Raw genomic sequence first — 13,209 nt, forward strand, 5'->3', positions numbered from 1 at the left:
TTTGCACCACCACTCTCATCCAGGCCCCTCTTATTTCATGTTTATATTAACTGAAAAACCTTTGTAACCATACTGTATTCTGATGTCTTTTTGTGTAGAAATCCTTTTTTTGGGGAACCATTCCTTGTGATCCTTCTCTGTGCATTGAGATTGGCAGGTTGTGTTGGGCCTGAGGGGGAGGCTATAACCCCTGCATTTGGAGGTAGGAATGTAAACTAAATTTGGCCATAGTATTACAAATCTTTAACCATAAAAACTATATGAGGGACGGGCATATGATGCCAGCTCGGCCAATCAGCATTTCCCTACAAATTTTGCTGAAGCATCCAAGAAAGATCTAAGATCATAAGTTATAAAGACCAGATAGATCTCAAACTGCTGGGGCCATCAATTCTACATTGTGGAGGAAACCTATCTATGAATGAAACTAATTTGGAGGTAGGTAGAGTTGTGTGATAGATAAAACACATCCTCATGATATTGAGCAGTTGCATCTAATTCAATTTCTGTTCAATTATATATTTTTCTGTTCAATATATATATATTATATATTTTCTAAAATATTCTATTAGTTAGTTAGGGTAGGCTAAGCTGTGGTAGCAAATGGAATCTAAAAATTAAGTAGCTTAAATGAGAAATATGTTTCTTTCTTATGTAAGAGTCCTGGGTGGGTGCTCAGGTAGGCCAGCTCTTCCCACACAGTCATTTGAGGATTCAGACTGAAGGCTATTCAGTCATCTTCAACAGTTGACTTCCAGGGTTTCACTGCCATTTCATTCAGGGAGAAAGAAGAAAGAACACTGAGAAACAAAGGGAGATTTTTACCAGTTAGGCCAGGAAATGACTCACATCATTTCCAGTTACAAGGCACTACAGAAAACCTGGTCATAGAGTCACGCCTGATTTTAAAGGAAACTCCTAGCTGTGTGTCAAGGAGAAGTAGAAGGTGGATTTTGGTGGAAAGTTAGCAGTCTTTACAAATATACTCCTGGATAAATCTAAATCAACAAAGACAGTGAATACCAGATCATATCATATTGGCCCCAGAAACATGGTTACCAAATTAAAAATCTGGTACAGTGCTACTGTAAAAAATACTTCAGAAGGAAACATATCAAATCTATCAAAACATGTTGTCAGGGATACTTGTTATTTATGTTGCAGAAAGTCTATAAAAGCTATGGTAGAAGTAGCATTAGATTTCAGTACTAAGAATAATAGAAAAATAACAAATATCATTTTTCTCTTATAGGACTAAGAAAGATTACCAACAGAGAGACCCAGTGTTACAGAGGGTGCAGGAAAATTAAGAAGTTCTTATACTGTTGGGAATGTAAATTAGCCACTATGAACTGTGTTACCAACTGTTTTCATCTCTGGATTACTGAGAAGCTAAGAGTGTGGCCAAAAATTATCTCTAGCAGGGGCAATTAACATAAGATTTTGTACTTTCTTTACTGATTGAATTTTTAAAAAAAAATGTTTCTATGTTTATTTATTTTTGAGAGACAGAGCACGAGTGGAGATGGGGCACAGAGAGAGGGAGACACAAAATCCAAAGCAGGCTCCAGGCTCTGAGCTGTCAGCACAGAGCCCAATGCAGAGCTCAAACCCACAAACTGAGATCATGACCTGAGCCAAAGTCAGACACTTAACTGACAGAGCCACCCAGATGCCTAAAGAAATATGTATTGTTTAAAGAATAAAAACAAAATGAGGCTGTTTCTTTGGGGAAAACAAAAACATAGTCCTATTCTTTCACAATACTTATTTACATAATGGATCTCATAGCCATCGCGAAGCTTTGACCAGAAGGCTATTGCTTTTTGAGCTGGCTGTTAGAAAACTCAGAGATTCATTTGCAGTCCACTCTGAGGAAATGTGCACTAAGTGCAATTAATATTACAGCCTCATATCTGGGTCCACTTTTCCCTCACCCTGAATTTACTTGTCCTGTTCACTGCAATTTTATACCTCTATCTTTGAGTCTTCAACCTCATATCTCTTCTGGAAGAAGGGAGAGAATGATTTTATAACAGAGTTTTATTGTATCACAACTCTATCACTCTTTCTATACAAAACTTAAAATTCCACAAAACATGTATTTTTCTTAAACAGATAATCCAAATTCTTCATCTTAGTGTTTACTCATCTTAAAAAATACAAAAATTATAATACATTTTTTTAAATGTTTTATTTATTTCTAGGAGAGAGAGAGAGAAAGAGCGTGAGCAGGGGAGGGTCAGAGAGAGAGGGAGTCACAGACTGAAACAAGCTCCAGGCTCTGAGCTGGCAGTCAGCACAGAGCCCGACGCGGGGCTCGAACCCACGAACCGCGAGATCATGACCTGAGCAAAAGTCGGGTGCTTAACCGACTAAGCCACCCAGGCGCCCCTCAGTCAACTTCTTAATCTGTGATAAGCTTTACTCAAGACCTATCATTTGGGGTACAGTGAAGGAGAAAAGGGTCAACTGGAACAAGTTTTCAAATTTAGACTTTTGCCATAATTTCTAAATGAAACGAGATATTTTTCATAACTTCCTCTGTATCAGAGTTTAATAAATTTATTTTATTTTTTAATTAATTTTTAAATTTATATCCAAGTTGGTTAGCATATAGTGCAACAATGATTTCAAGAGTGGACTCCTCAATGTCCCTTATCCAGTTAGCCCATCCCCTTCCCACAAACCCTCCAGTTACCCTCTGTTTGTTCTCCATATATAATAGTCGCTCACATTTTTGTCCTCCTCCCTGTTTTTATATTATTTTTGCTTCTCTTCCCTTATGTTCATCTGTTTTGTATCTTAAAGTGCTCATATGAGCACTCTCAACAATAGCTAAAACATGGAAAGAGCCTAAGTGTCCATCAACAGATGAATGGATCAAGAAGATGTGGTTTATCTAAACCATGGAATACTACATGGCAATGAGAAACAATGAAATCTGGCCATGTGTAGCAACATGGATGGACCTTGAGGGTGTTATGCTTCGCGAAATAAGTCAGGCAGAGAAGGACAAATATCACATGTTTGCATGTATAGGAGGATTAGGAGGAACTTAACTGAGGACCATGGGGGAGAAGAAGGGGGGAAATGGTGGGGGAAAGGGAGAGAGGCAAACCATGAGAGACTCTTGAATGCTGAGAAACAAACTGAGGACTGATGGATGTGGGGCGGAGGGGGAGATGGGCATGGAGGAGGGCACTTGTGGGGATGAGCACTGGGTGTTATATGGAAACCAATCTGACAATAAACTATTTGTTAAAAAAATAAAAATAAAAACTAAAAAAAAAGAAGTGTACTGAAAAAAATAAATGATATTTAATATAATATTCTCTTGACACACACTTAGTGTATGTTAAGTGCTCAGTAAATAAAAGCTACTATTATGATTAAAAAAAAGTGCTCATATGAGTGAAGCATATGCTATTTGTCTTTCTCTGACTGTCTAATTTCATTTAGCATGATACCCTCTAGTTCCATCCACGTGGTTGCAAATGGCAAGATTTCATTCTTTTTGATTGCCAAGTAATACTCCATTGTATATATATATACCACATTGGGGTGCATGTGTCCCTTCGAAACAGCATACCTGTATCCTTTGGATAATATCTAGTCATGGTTTAATTTAAAAATGTATGACTCTACCTCACATTCATGAGGATAGCTCTTATAAAAAAAACAAAACAAAACAACCAAACAAACAAAAAGCACTAAAAATGTCCAAATGAGACAAGTGTTAGTGAGCAAGATGCGGGCAAATTAGAACCCTTGTGCACTGTTGGTAGGAGTGTGAAACGGTGCAGCTGCTATGGAAAACAATATGGTGGTCTTCAAAATAGTTAAAAATAGAATTATCATTATGATTGAGCAATTTAACTTCTGGCATATGACCAGGAGAACTGAAAGCAGGGTCTCAAAGAAACATTAGTATACTCACGTTCACACAGCATTACTCACAACATCCAAAGGTGTAAACAACTCAAATGTCCAGTGACAGATAAATGGATAAACAAAAGTGTTATATAGATATGATGGAAGATTATTCAGACTGAAACAGGAAGGAAATTCTGACACATGTCACAACATGGAAGAACTTTGGTAACATCATGCTAAGTGAAATAAGCCAGTCACAGAAAGCAAAAAGACAAATATTGTATGATTCTGCTTATATAAGGTACTTAGAGCAATCAAATTCATAGAAACAGAAAATAAAATGGTGGTTACCAGGGGCTGAGAGGGAGGAGGGGAACTGGAAGTTGCTGAGTTTCAGTTTTCCAACATGAAAAGAGTTCTGAGGACTTAGGTGCACAGTAACGTGAATGTACCTAATTCTACTGAAATGTGTATTTAAAATGGCTAAGATGGTAAATTTATATTATGTGTCATTTATTATATAAATATAAATATAAAAAAATATATATATACATATAATTTATAGATTTTGTAAACTTGGGAGATCCTACTAGAAGAGCTCATCATCAAGCCGGTCCTTATCACTCTTACACTTATTCTTCCACCACTTGTTCAAAGATTTTCAGCATTAGGTTTAAAATTCCCTTATAAAATGTTGTAGAACTAGACAAGGGTGAGGATTGCACAAAAATGTGAATGTATTGATTAAATTTATGTTATGTGAGTTTTACCTCAATTAATGAAAATTCCTCATATACATTTGGCATTTAAAGATTCCCAAGGACAGTGTTACAGCATGAAGAGTTGTGGCTAGTTTTTCCAACAGGCAGTGCATTAAAACCTCACACAATTCTGACAACATGGGAAGGAATAAAATTACTAAAGTAATTAGTCCCTTAAATGTGGTGTTGCAAAAAAAAGTGCAATAGAAAGACAGGAGATTATGTGAGCAGATACACTTTACCACCACCACCACCACCACCACCATAGACTAAAACTATATATAATGTCAACAAGCCTGTGATTCTGGGCTCCTTTCACCTGGAAAACTCCTCACTTACCAGGCCTGCAGGATCAAAGAGATTAAAGAGATTGTGGAATCAGATCCTGGAAAGACCAAGAATGCCATGACAAGGTATATGGACTTTTTCCTTGACACAATAGGGAGTCACTGGCAAATTTAATAATGCAACAGATTAATAGGTTCAAAGATGTGTTTTAAAAGAATCACTTTGGTGGCCACTTTGAGAGTGAAGTGCAAGACAGGAATGGATACCAGTCTACCACAATAATCCAAAGAGAGGTTTATAAGGTGGAATAGGTTTAACTGTAGGATCAAATAGATACAGGGTTTAAGGCATGGTACTTGGTGTTTTTCTTCAATTATTCCTTTTAATTTCCACTTAGGAGCTAAATATTATTATTCCCATTTTACAGATGAAGAAACATAGGTTTGTCCCAAAATAAACTTAAGTCAAAGTCACACAACTGGTTGGTAGAAAAAGTGGAATTTTAATTTTGTCTATATGACTTCAAACCCTGTGCATGTACACTTTCTTCTACACCTATGGTGTCAAACAATATACAACCACAATAGTTAAAATGCTTTATATAACAAAGATGTGAATACCTCCCATCAACAGCACAGTTTGCCCTCATGGAGGATAAAAATCCATGTTTTATTCCCTAAATAACTTTTAAGTACTTGATGAGATACTAAATTATATCACTAAAGCCAATTTTTACCTGGAAGTAATTTTTAAAAATACAGTCTTATTAGGGGTGCCTGGGTGGCTTGGTTAAGCGTCTGACTTCGGCTCAGGTCTTGATCTCCTGGTTCATGAGTTCAAACCCCACATCAGGCTCTGTACTAACAGCTCAGAGCCTGGAGCCTGTTTCAGATTCTGTCTCTCTCTCTCTCTCTGGCCCTCCCCTGCTCATGCTTTGTCTTTCTCAGTCTCAAAAATAAATAAATGTTAAAAAAATTGAGTCTTATTATATATATTATATATGTATATAAGACTCAATTTAGTTAACATTTATAACATGTATATGTATATATATAAGACTCAATTATATATATACATATATAACATATGTATACACATATATAGCATATATATACATATATAACATATATATATAAAGGAGACTCTTTATACCAAGTAGTCTGAGATTATAAAAAATTACTATGTCCTCTTGTGATCTAATTATACCATTTTAAATAAAAGGTTAGATGAATGTATTGACTCAAATAGTATATAATTAGCCATAATACACAGGAATGTATTTGGTCTTTAAAGTTGCCACATTAAAATCCTTACTCTCTCTCTCTCTCTCTATCTATATCTATCTATCTATTATCTATCTATCTATCTATATACAGAAAGAGAACAAAGAATACAAAACTCGGATATAAATACAAACTACTTAATTTGGGAGGTTAATGAATATTGGTTTTTAATATGCCTTGGCTTCCAAAGATGACAGGGATGGATGGTTTTACCTTGTATGTTGTGTCAGAAACAACTTGAGACACAACCACAAAACCTGACAAAATGGACCCAGTTGTGAGTGTTGTTCTGTCACCACTCACCTCTCAAATTACCCATTATAATCAACTTTGTTCAAACTTTGGTGCTATAAGACTCTCAAAGATAGTATTTTGCACTTCCTGATTGCTTCTAGCAAAAAGATGAGTAATATCTAAATCACAAAGAAGACATGAATGCAGAATGACATTTATTATAATCTCAAGGGAAAAAAACATGTTTTGGGGAAAGTCTTATTGAGGGGTTAGGATTAAATTTATTTAAAAAAATTTTAATGTTTATTTATTTTTGAGACAGAAAGAGAGAGTGAGAGAGAGAGAGAGAGAGAGAGAGAGACTGAGTACGAGTGCGGGAGGGGCAGAGAGATGGGGAGACACAATCTGAAGCAGGCTCTAGGTTCTCATCTGTCAGCACAGAGACTGAAATGAGGCTCAAACCCACGGAACTGTGAGATCATGATCTGAGCTGAAGTTGGTCGCTTAACTGACTGAGCCACTCAGGTGCCTAGAGCAGTTAGGATTAAGATCAACTTTATTGACATTGGGGAATAAAGTGATCAGCCCAGGTATAATGGCTTCAAGAGAGTTAGTTGGCTGGGGGATAGCTTTTGACAACTCTAACTTCTCAGTGCAAATTATCAAGCATTTTGATTACCCCTTTCCTTAGGCAAACTCACTTATTCAACAAGCATCTTAATTTTATAACTCTAATGCCTCATTCTTCACTTCACATAAAAACAGAAACTATCCATGCCTTTGCAACTGTTCGAGGTAACCTAGCATATTACAGAGCATACACATTTTATTTTTTTTTAATTTTTTTAATGTTTTATTTATTTCTAGGAGAGAGAGAGAGAGAGACAGCGTGAGCAGGGGAGGGTCAGAGAGAGAGGGAGTCACAGACTGAAACAGGCTTCAGGCTCTGAGCTAGCTGTCAGCACAGAGCCCGACTCGGGGCTCGAACCCACGAACCGCGAGATCATGACCCAAGCGAAAGTCTTAACCGACTAAGCCACCCAGGCGCCCCAAGAGCATCCACATTTTAAACTCAATCTCCTTTTCAAAAAGGTTAATATTAGTAAGCACCAACTCCAGGATACAAAAATAATTTGACAACTGAGTTATTTGCCAAGAAATGATAAGAATATTGATCTGTTTTTTTTCTAATTTAAAATGGATAAACACGCAAACATATCTCCTTAATGAAAGCCATCCAAACACAATTTCAAAACTTCTCAAATTGTACAAAGAAGGATGAGTCAAAGGAATGAATTTTGGGAGGGAGGTGGGGAAGAGGGATGAATTTTTAAGCTCAGTTCCAGTACATATTAGCACTTTAAAAAAATCAGACACTAGGTCTTATTCAGAGACACACTTAAATTTGTGATATGAAAGAGAAATGAATTCATTAATCAACTATAAGGCGGCAATTTTAAAGGGAAAATATGAAAAGAAACAAATCTCTGTTGATTTTTTTCACTTCATGTTTAATAAATTGCTTTGGAAGTAAATTTTCTCTGTTCTTTTATTCTATCTGCCATGAAGGACGGTAAAATCATTGGTATATTGCTAGAAAGGCTTTCAACATAGTGATAGAATACATCCTTAGATGAAGGCTACTTAAGCTAACTCTAGGCATTCAGAGCATCACCAAAACACTCTATTTTACCCCTTAATTTTCCCAGCCTTAAATATCTCAGCAGGGAACCCTACCTGTATGAGATATTATCCTTGGACTAGCTGAGTTGATTCATTTCTAGGTTGCAGGCTCTGTGGCAGGTTATAATCCTACATTTAAAAATATGAAACATCAGAGAGAAAAGAGGAAAATGGCACTGCAACACTAAGATCTACAGGCAGTGTGCACCTAACAAAAACTAGGAGTTTTAGTTCAGAAATGGCTGCGGTCAACCCTCATCTCCAACAGTTAAGGCACTGTCTAACTTTATAGGTTCCTACAAATAGTTACGATAACCTTAGAATGCTTTGACACCAGCTAAACTGAAAACCAAAAGCTGAATAAACTTAAGATATATATATATATATATTACTGCATAGACAACTGGTTAAGAACACAGACTATGGAAGGAGACTCACTGACTCTGGAATTTACCAGCTTATATTCTTTAGTATTATGTAACTTCCTTGTACCCCACTTTCCCTACATATAAAACAGGGATATAAGATAAAATATGATCACTGGATAAAATTAGTTAGTATATGTAAACCGCTAAATATAGTACCTGGCACTTAGTAAGCATTACATGTATTAGCTATTACTATTATTATAATTTATTCTGTAGATTGTCATTTAAAAGTCATACTACAAACTAAACAGAGGGTTTAATATCGAACTTAGAGAATATTCAGATTATCACCTGAGGCATCAAAACAAAAGCAACACAGAGATTTGCACAGTGTTCTTTCTAGGGGGCTATGAGGCTGCTGGCAGATGGAGGAGCAACATAAGTCAGGCTCTGATCACTGAGTATAAGGTTATGTTTCAGAACTGGCAGTTTTGCTGCTAACAGGCAAGTGTGGGCAGGGGAAGTCCTGAAACTCAATGTTCAGATGAGCCTGGCATCCTGCAGTGCAGCCATACTTCTGCCTAGGGACTTCAGAATCAAAGAAACAACTCAAGAAGTTGGTAGAAAGGTCAAAGAGGAAATAATTGTGGAAGTGGGGAGAGGGAAACCAATGCAATTTAGGGCTAGTTAACATTGGCAGCACTATTACCTTCTCAAGCATGGGGAGTCCTTTCCTATCTGGGCTGCAATTAAAGTACAAAGCAGAGTAGAGAAGACCATCATGTTGTCCGCCCTCAGTCCCCAATGTGTGGACTAAGTGTGAATGGCTTATTTTGCCATGCATACTGAAGGGATGCTCACTCTACTTGGTTTTATAAATTGCTTAGCTACAGGTGATCTTGAACTGTGGTAAATTCTGGTTCCTTCACAAAACATTCATCCAGATGGTGTCTTTCAGAAGAAATGGTATAACAGATAAGAAAATAAATAGCAAAATGGTTATCAGAGACTATGGTTAAATAGCAAGCGTGAGGAGTCAAAATTTGCAGAGAAACACACCTGGCACCTGGAAAAAAAGAAACCTTATATTCTTGGGAGTGCCTTATTTGAGGTTTACTATCTCGGAAATCAAGTGACATGAGTGACTATAAAAATAATCCTGGATTGGGAAAGGTTGTTCTATGGATGAGCAGAAACAGAAACTTTCAAGAAAAGGGTTGTATAATTTTCTTCATAAAAATAAAATCCTGGGGGGCACTTGGGTGGCTCAGTTGGTTAAGCATACTACTTCAGCTCAGGTCATGATATCAGGGTTCATGGGTTCGAGCCCCACATTAGGTTCTGTGCTCACAGCTCAGAGCCCGGAGCCTGCTCTGAATTCTTGTCTCCCTCTCCCTTTGCCCCTCCCCCACTTGCACTCTATCTCTCCATCTCTCAGAACTGAATAAATGTTAAAAAAAATTGAAAACTAAATAAAAAATAAATCGCGAGAGGCAAAAAAATACCATTAAACAAAGTCAAAAGGCCATGTGAAAAAAATGGAGGGAAAAAAACATGTTTAATGAAATGAAAGGCAAGTTCTGATCGCTCCTAATATACCAGTAGGTTGAATAGAACGGGAGAACTGATAAAACTATGGATGAAAGATATTAACATTTTTTGCATAAGACAGAAAAATATAAATAGGCAAAAAAAAAGGTGCACAACTTAATAATTAAAGAAATGTAGATTAAAAAGATATTCTCATCTGTTAGATGAAAATACAGGCAGTGGCACAGAGAACAAGGAATAATAATGTGTTAGGGATTATTATTGTTCACCCCATCAAGTGTTCCTCTCTATTTCCTTGTAACCTTGAAGAGGGGCCTATGGCAATGAGTTATGAGCTAAAGTAACACATCTCACTGCTATTGCAAAAAATGTAATTGCTAGTCAAAATAATCTTTAAAGCTCTTCTCTCCTACCAAAGTATCTGAAGAGGCCACATGTTGCTGTTATAACAGTTGGTGGAATCTCTCCATCAGTGAGAAACTGTAAACACCCTCATGCTTAACCTGGAGTAGGCAAGTGAGAAAGAAACCTCTGTCACAGTAATCCACTGGAATTTCATGGTTTTTCTATTAAGACAGCCCAGCTACCCATCCTGAATGATAAAAATAGACTTAAAGTTGCAAAGTGTTATTTCAGGGGGGTGAGTAAGTATTACGGTAGACTTTTCCCGTCCCTATGACGTATTTCTTTAAGAGTGTATTACTTTTATAATTTGGAAAACTTTGAAGGTAAAAAATATATAAGAATGAAATGTTGGCATCCAAAGTAAAAACACTGGTAACAATTTCCCCAGATTTGCACTTACCAGAGTTGCAAAAATATTTCTTATTTAGGTAAATACATCTGTCTCTAAAAGAAAAGATTACCCATAGGGAGCCATCCTCCTACTCATAATGGCTTTTGGTTGGGCCATTTTTAATTTATTACCAATATTTAGGCCTTAAAGATAAGTATTTCCACAGAATAAACAGAATTGGGATGGGACACAAGAAATAATGTTAACAAATCAAAAAGAAAGGTTATATGTTTCAAAAGACACCTTGATAAGGAAAATGAGGTCAGATAAAAAAGTACCCAAATTGCTGGTAATCAAAATTACTATCAAAAAAATTACTTTTTTTGACTAAAAAGTCAAAAGCTCTAAAACTATCTCCTAAGGTTGTCCTAAGGTCAATATAACTTGTCAATTTCATTTTTCTGAACACAATAATGTAAGTCAAATTAAACATAATGCATTCCATGAAAATGTTTCATGGACTGCCTTGGGAGGGACAAAGTTCTAAGGAAACCCCTTCCTTCTGCCATCAAACCCTACAATTCAATCTAAAGATCTTCATTTTTAAGTTTTTATCACTGCTCTTGACACATGAGATTCTTTTCTGAAGAAATTACCTGGAACTAAAAGATAGAAAATCCTTCACCTAAAATTGTGACTGCAGGAAAATACAGATTTTATTAAACCCCATGAAAGAAGTTACCACATTAGGATGTTTGCCTTTTGACTACCAAGTGGTTAATATCAAGATAAAAGACTCTAATGACTGCAAAGCATACATCATTATAAAAGGTCAAACAAACATATGAACTAACTACAGGAGATATACTTGCATCCAAGCTTCCAAAACACTATGGTATACCTGATGAGCCAAGGTCATCTAATCTAAAAGCCTATTGAGCTAGTTCTTCCCTAGTTCTTCACTCAATAGCAAAGTGTAGACGTTTTCTGGCTCAGTTCTGCACCAGGGGTAGAAAACCAGGTTCACTGGTGAAATCAGCTAGAGTGGAACTCAAGAACATATGCTGGAGGGGCGCCTGGGTGGCTTAGTCGGTTAAGCGTCCAACTTTCGCTTAGGTCATGATCTAGCGGTTCGTGGGTTCGAGCCCCGCGTCGGGCTCTGTGCTGACTGCCAGCTCAGAGCCTGGAGCCTGTTTCAGAGTCTGTGACTCCCTCTCTCTCTGACCTTCCCCTGCTCACGCTGTCTCTCTCTCTCTCTCCTAGAAATAAATAAAAAACATTTAAAAAACTTTAAAAAAAAAAAAAAAAAAAGAACATATGCTGGAAAAACAGAGATGGGTAACTAGAGATAGTACCAGAATGTCTTGTGTTTCCGACAGAAAAGGGTTACATACGAGGTATATTTCATCAAGTCCCATGACAAAATAGCAAGACAGTCTCACAGAACAGATGAGTAAACCTTCTGGGATAAAACTGCATGCTCATTTTGCGGCCCTATAGGGCAGCAATCTACTTAGAATATATCCTGCACAATAGCAGAGCAGCAAGTTTAAACAGTTGGTAGTTTTTAGTAGTTTGACAAAGTTAATCCAAATGTTAATATAATTGTAAAAATCATAATCAGAGTTAGTCACCCCAATTCAGAGCATTCACTTTCATGTCTGATACTGAGTTTTTACAAAGCACACTGTTACAGTGAAGAACAACTGGAGAAAGGTAACCAGGAAGATACGAAATTGAGAACTACATCTTCAGAAAACTTGAAAGAACCACAAAGTTCATTTACTGATTACAAGACTCAGAAGGGAAATTAGAATCATACTATGACTCAAAGAGACAGTACATGTAAAACGAGTAATATTTTTGTAACATAATCACTGTACAGTTTTAGAAGGTTGTCACTTTGTCCTTCTACATTTTTTGGTAGCTTCAGCAATGTCTAATAAGGCAATTTACATATAAGAGATTCTCTACATATTTTCTTGATTAATATCAATCCCCAAATGGAACTGTTTTTAAAGGTGATTTCCACTTACTGGGTTTTTCTTAAGGCAAAATTCACCAGCATACTTTAAAAAGCAGAATATTCTTCCTAACTATCTGTCTGCCTATCCATCTAGTGCATTCATACGGTTCAAATATTAAGCATAAAATGGTATGCAGTGGAAAAACTCCCTCTCATGCCTATGTCCTATCTGCTGAGTTCCTATCCCTGCACACAGACACAATTGGTAACCTCTCTTTACTAGTCCATCCTTCTAGAAAAATTTTTATGCACATAGAAGTCAATATAAATGTATATATAAATGTCTGTGTCAGACAAAGACACAGACATGATTCCTTTTGTTTTTCCATAAATAGCTTACTCTATAAACTGTCCTGCAATTTTCCTTTTCATTTAGTAATCACATTAGATTTTTTCATATTAA

This window comes from Hyaena hyaena, unplaced genomic scaffold (genome assembly GCF_003009895.1).
Source record: "Hyaena hyaena isolate Hyena2069 unplaced genomic scaffold, ASM300989v1 scaffold_1904, whole genome shotgun sequence".
In the NCBI taxonomy this organism is placed as follows: domain Eukaryota; kingdom Metazoa; phylum Chordata; class Mammalia; order Carnivora; family Hyaenidae; genus Hyaena; species Hyaena hyaena.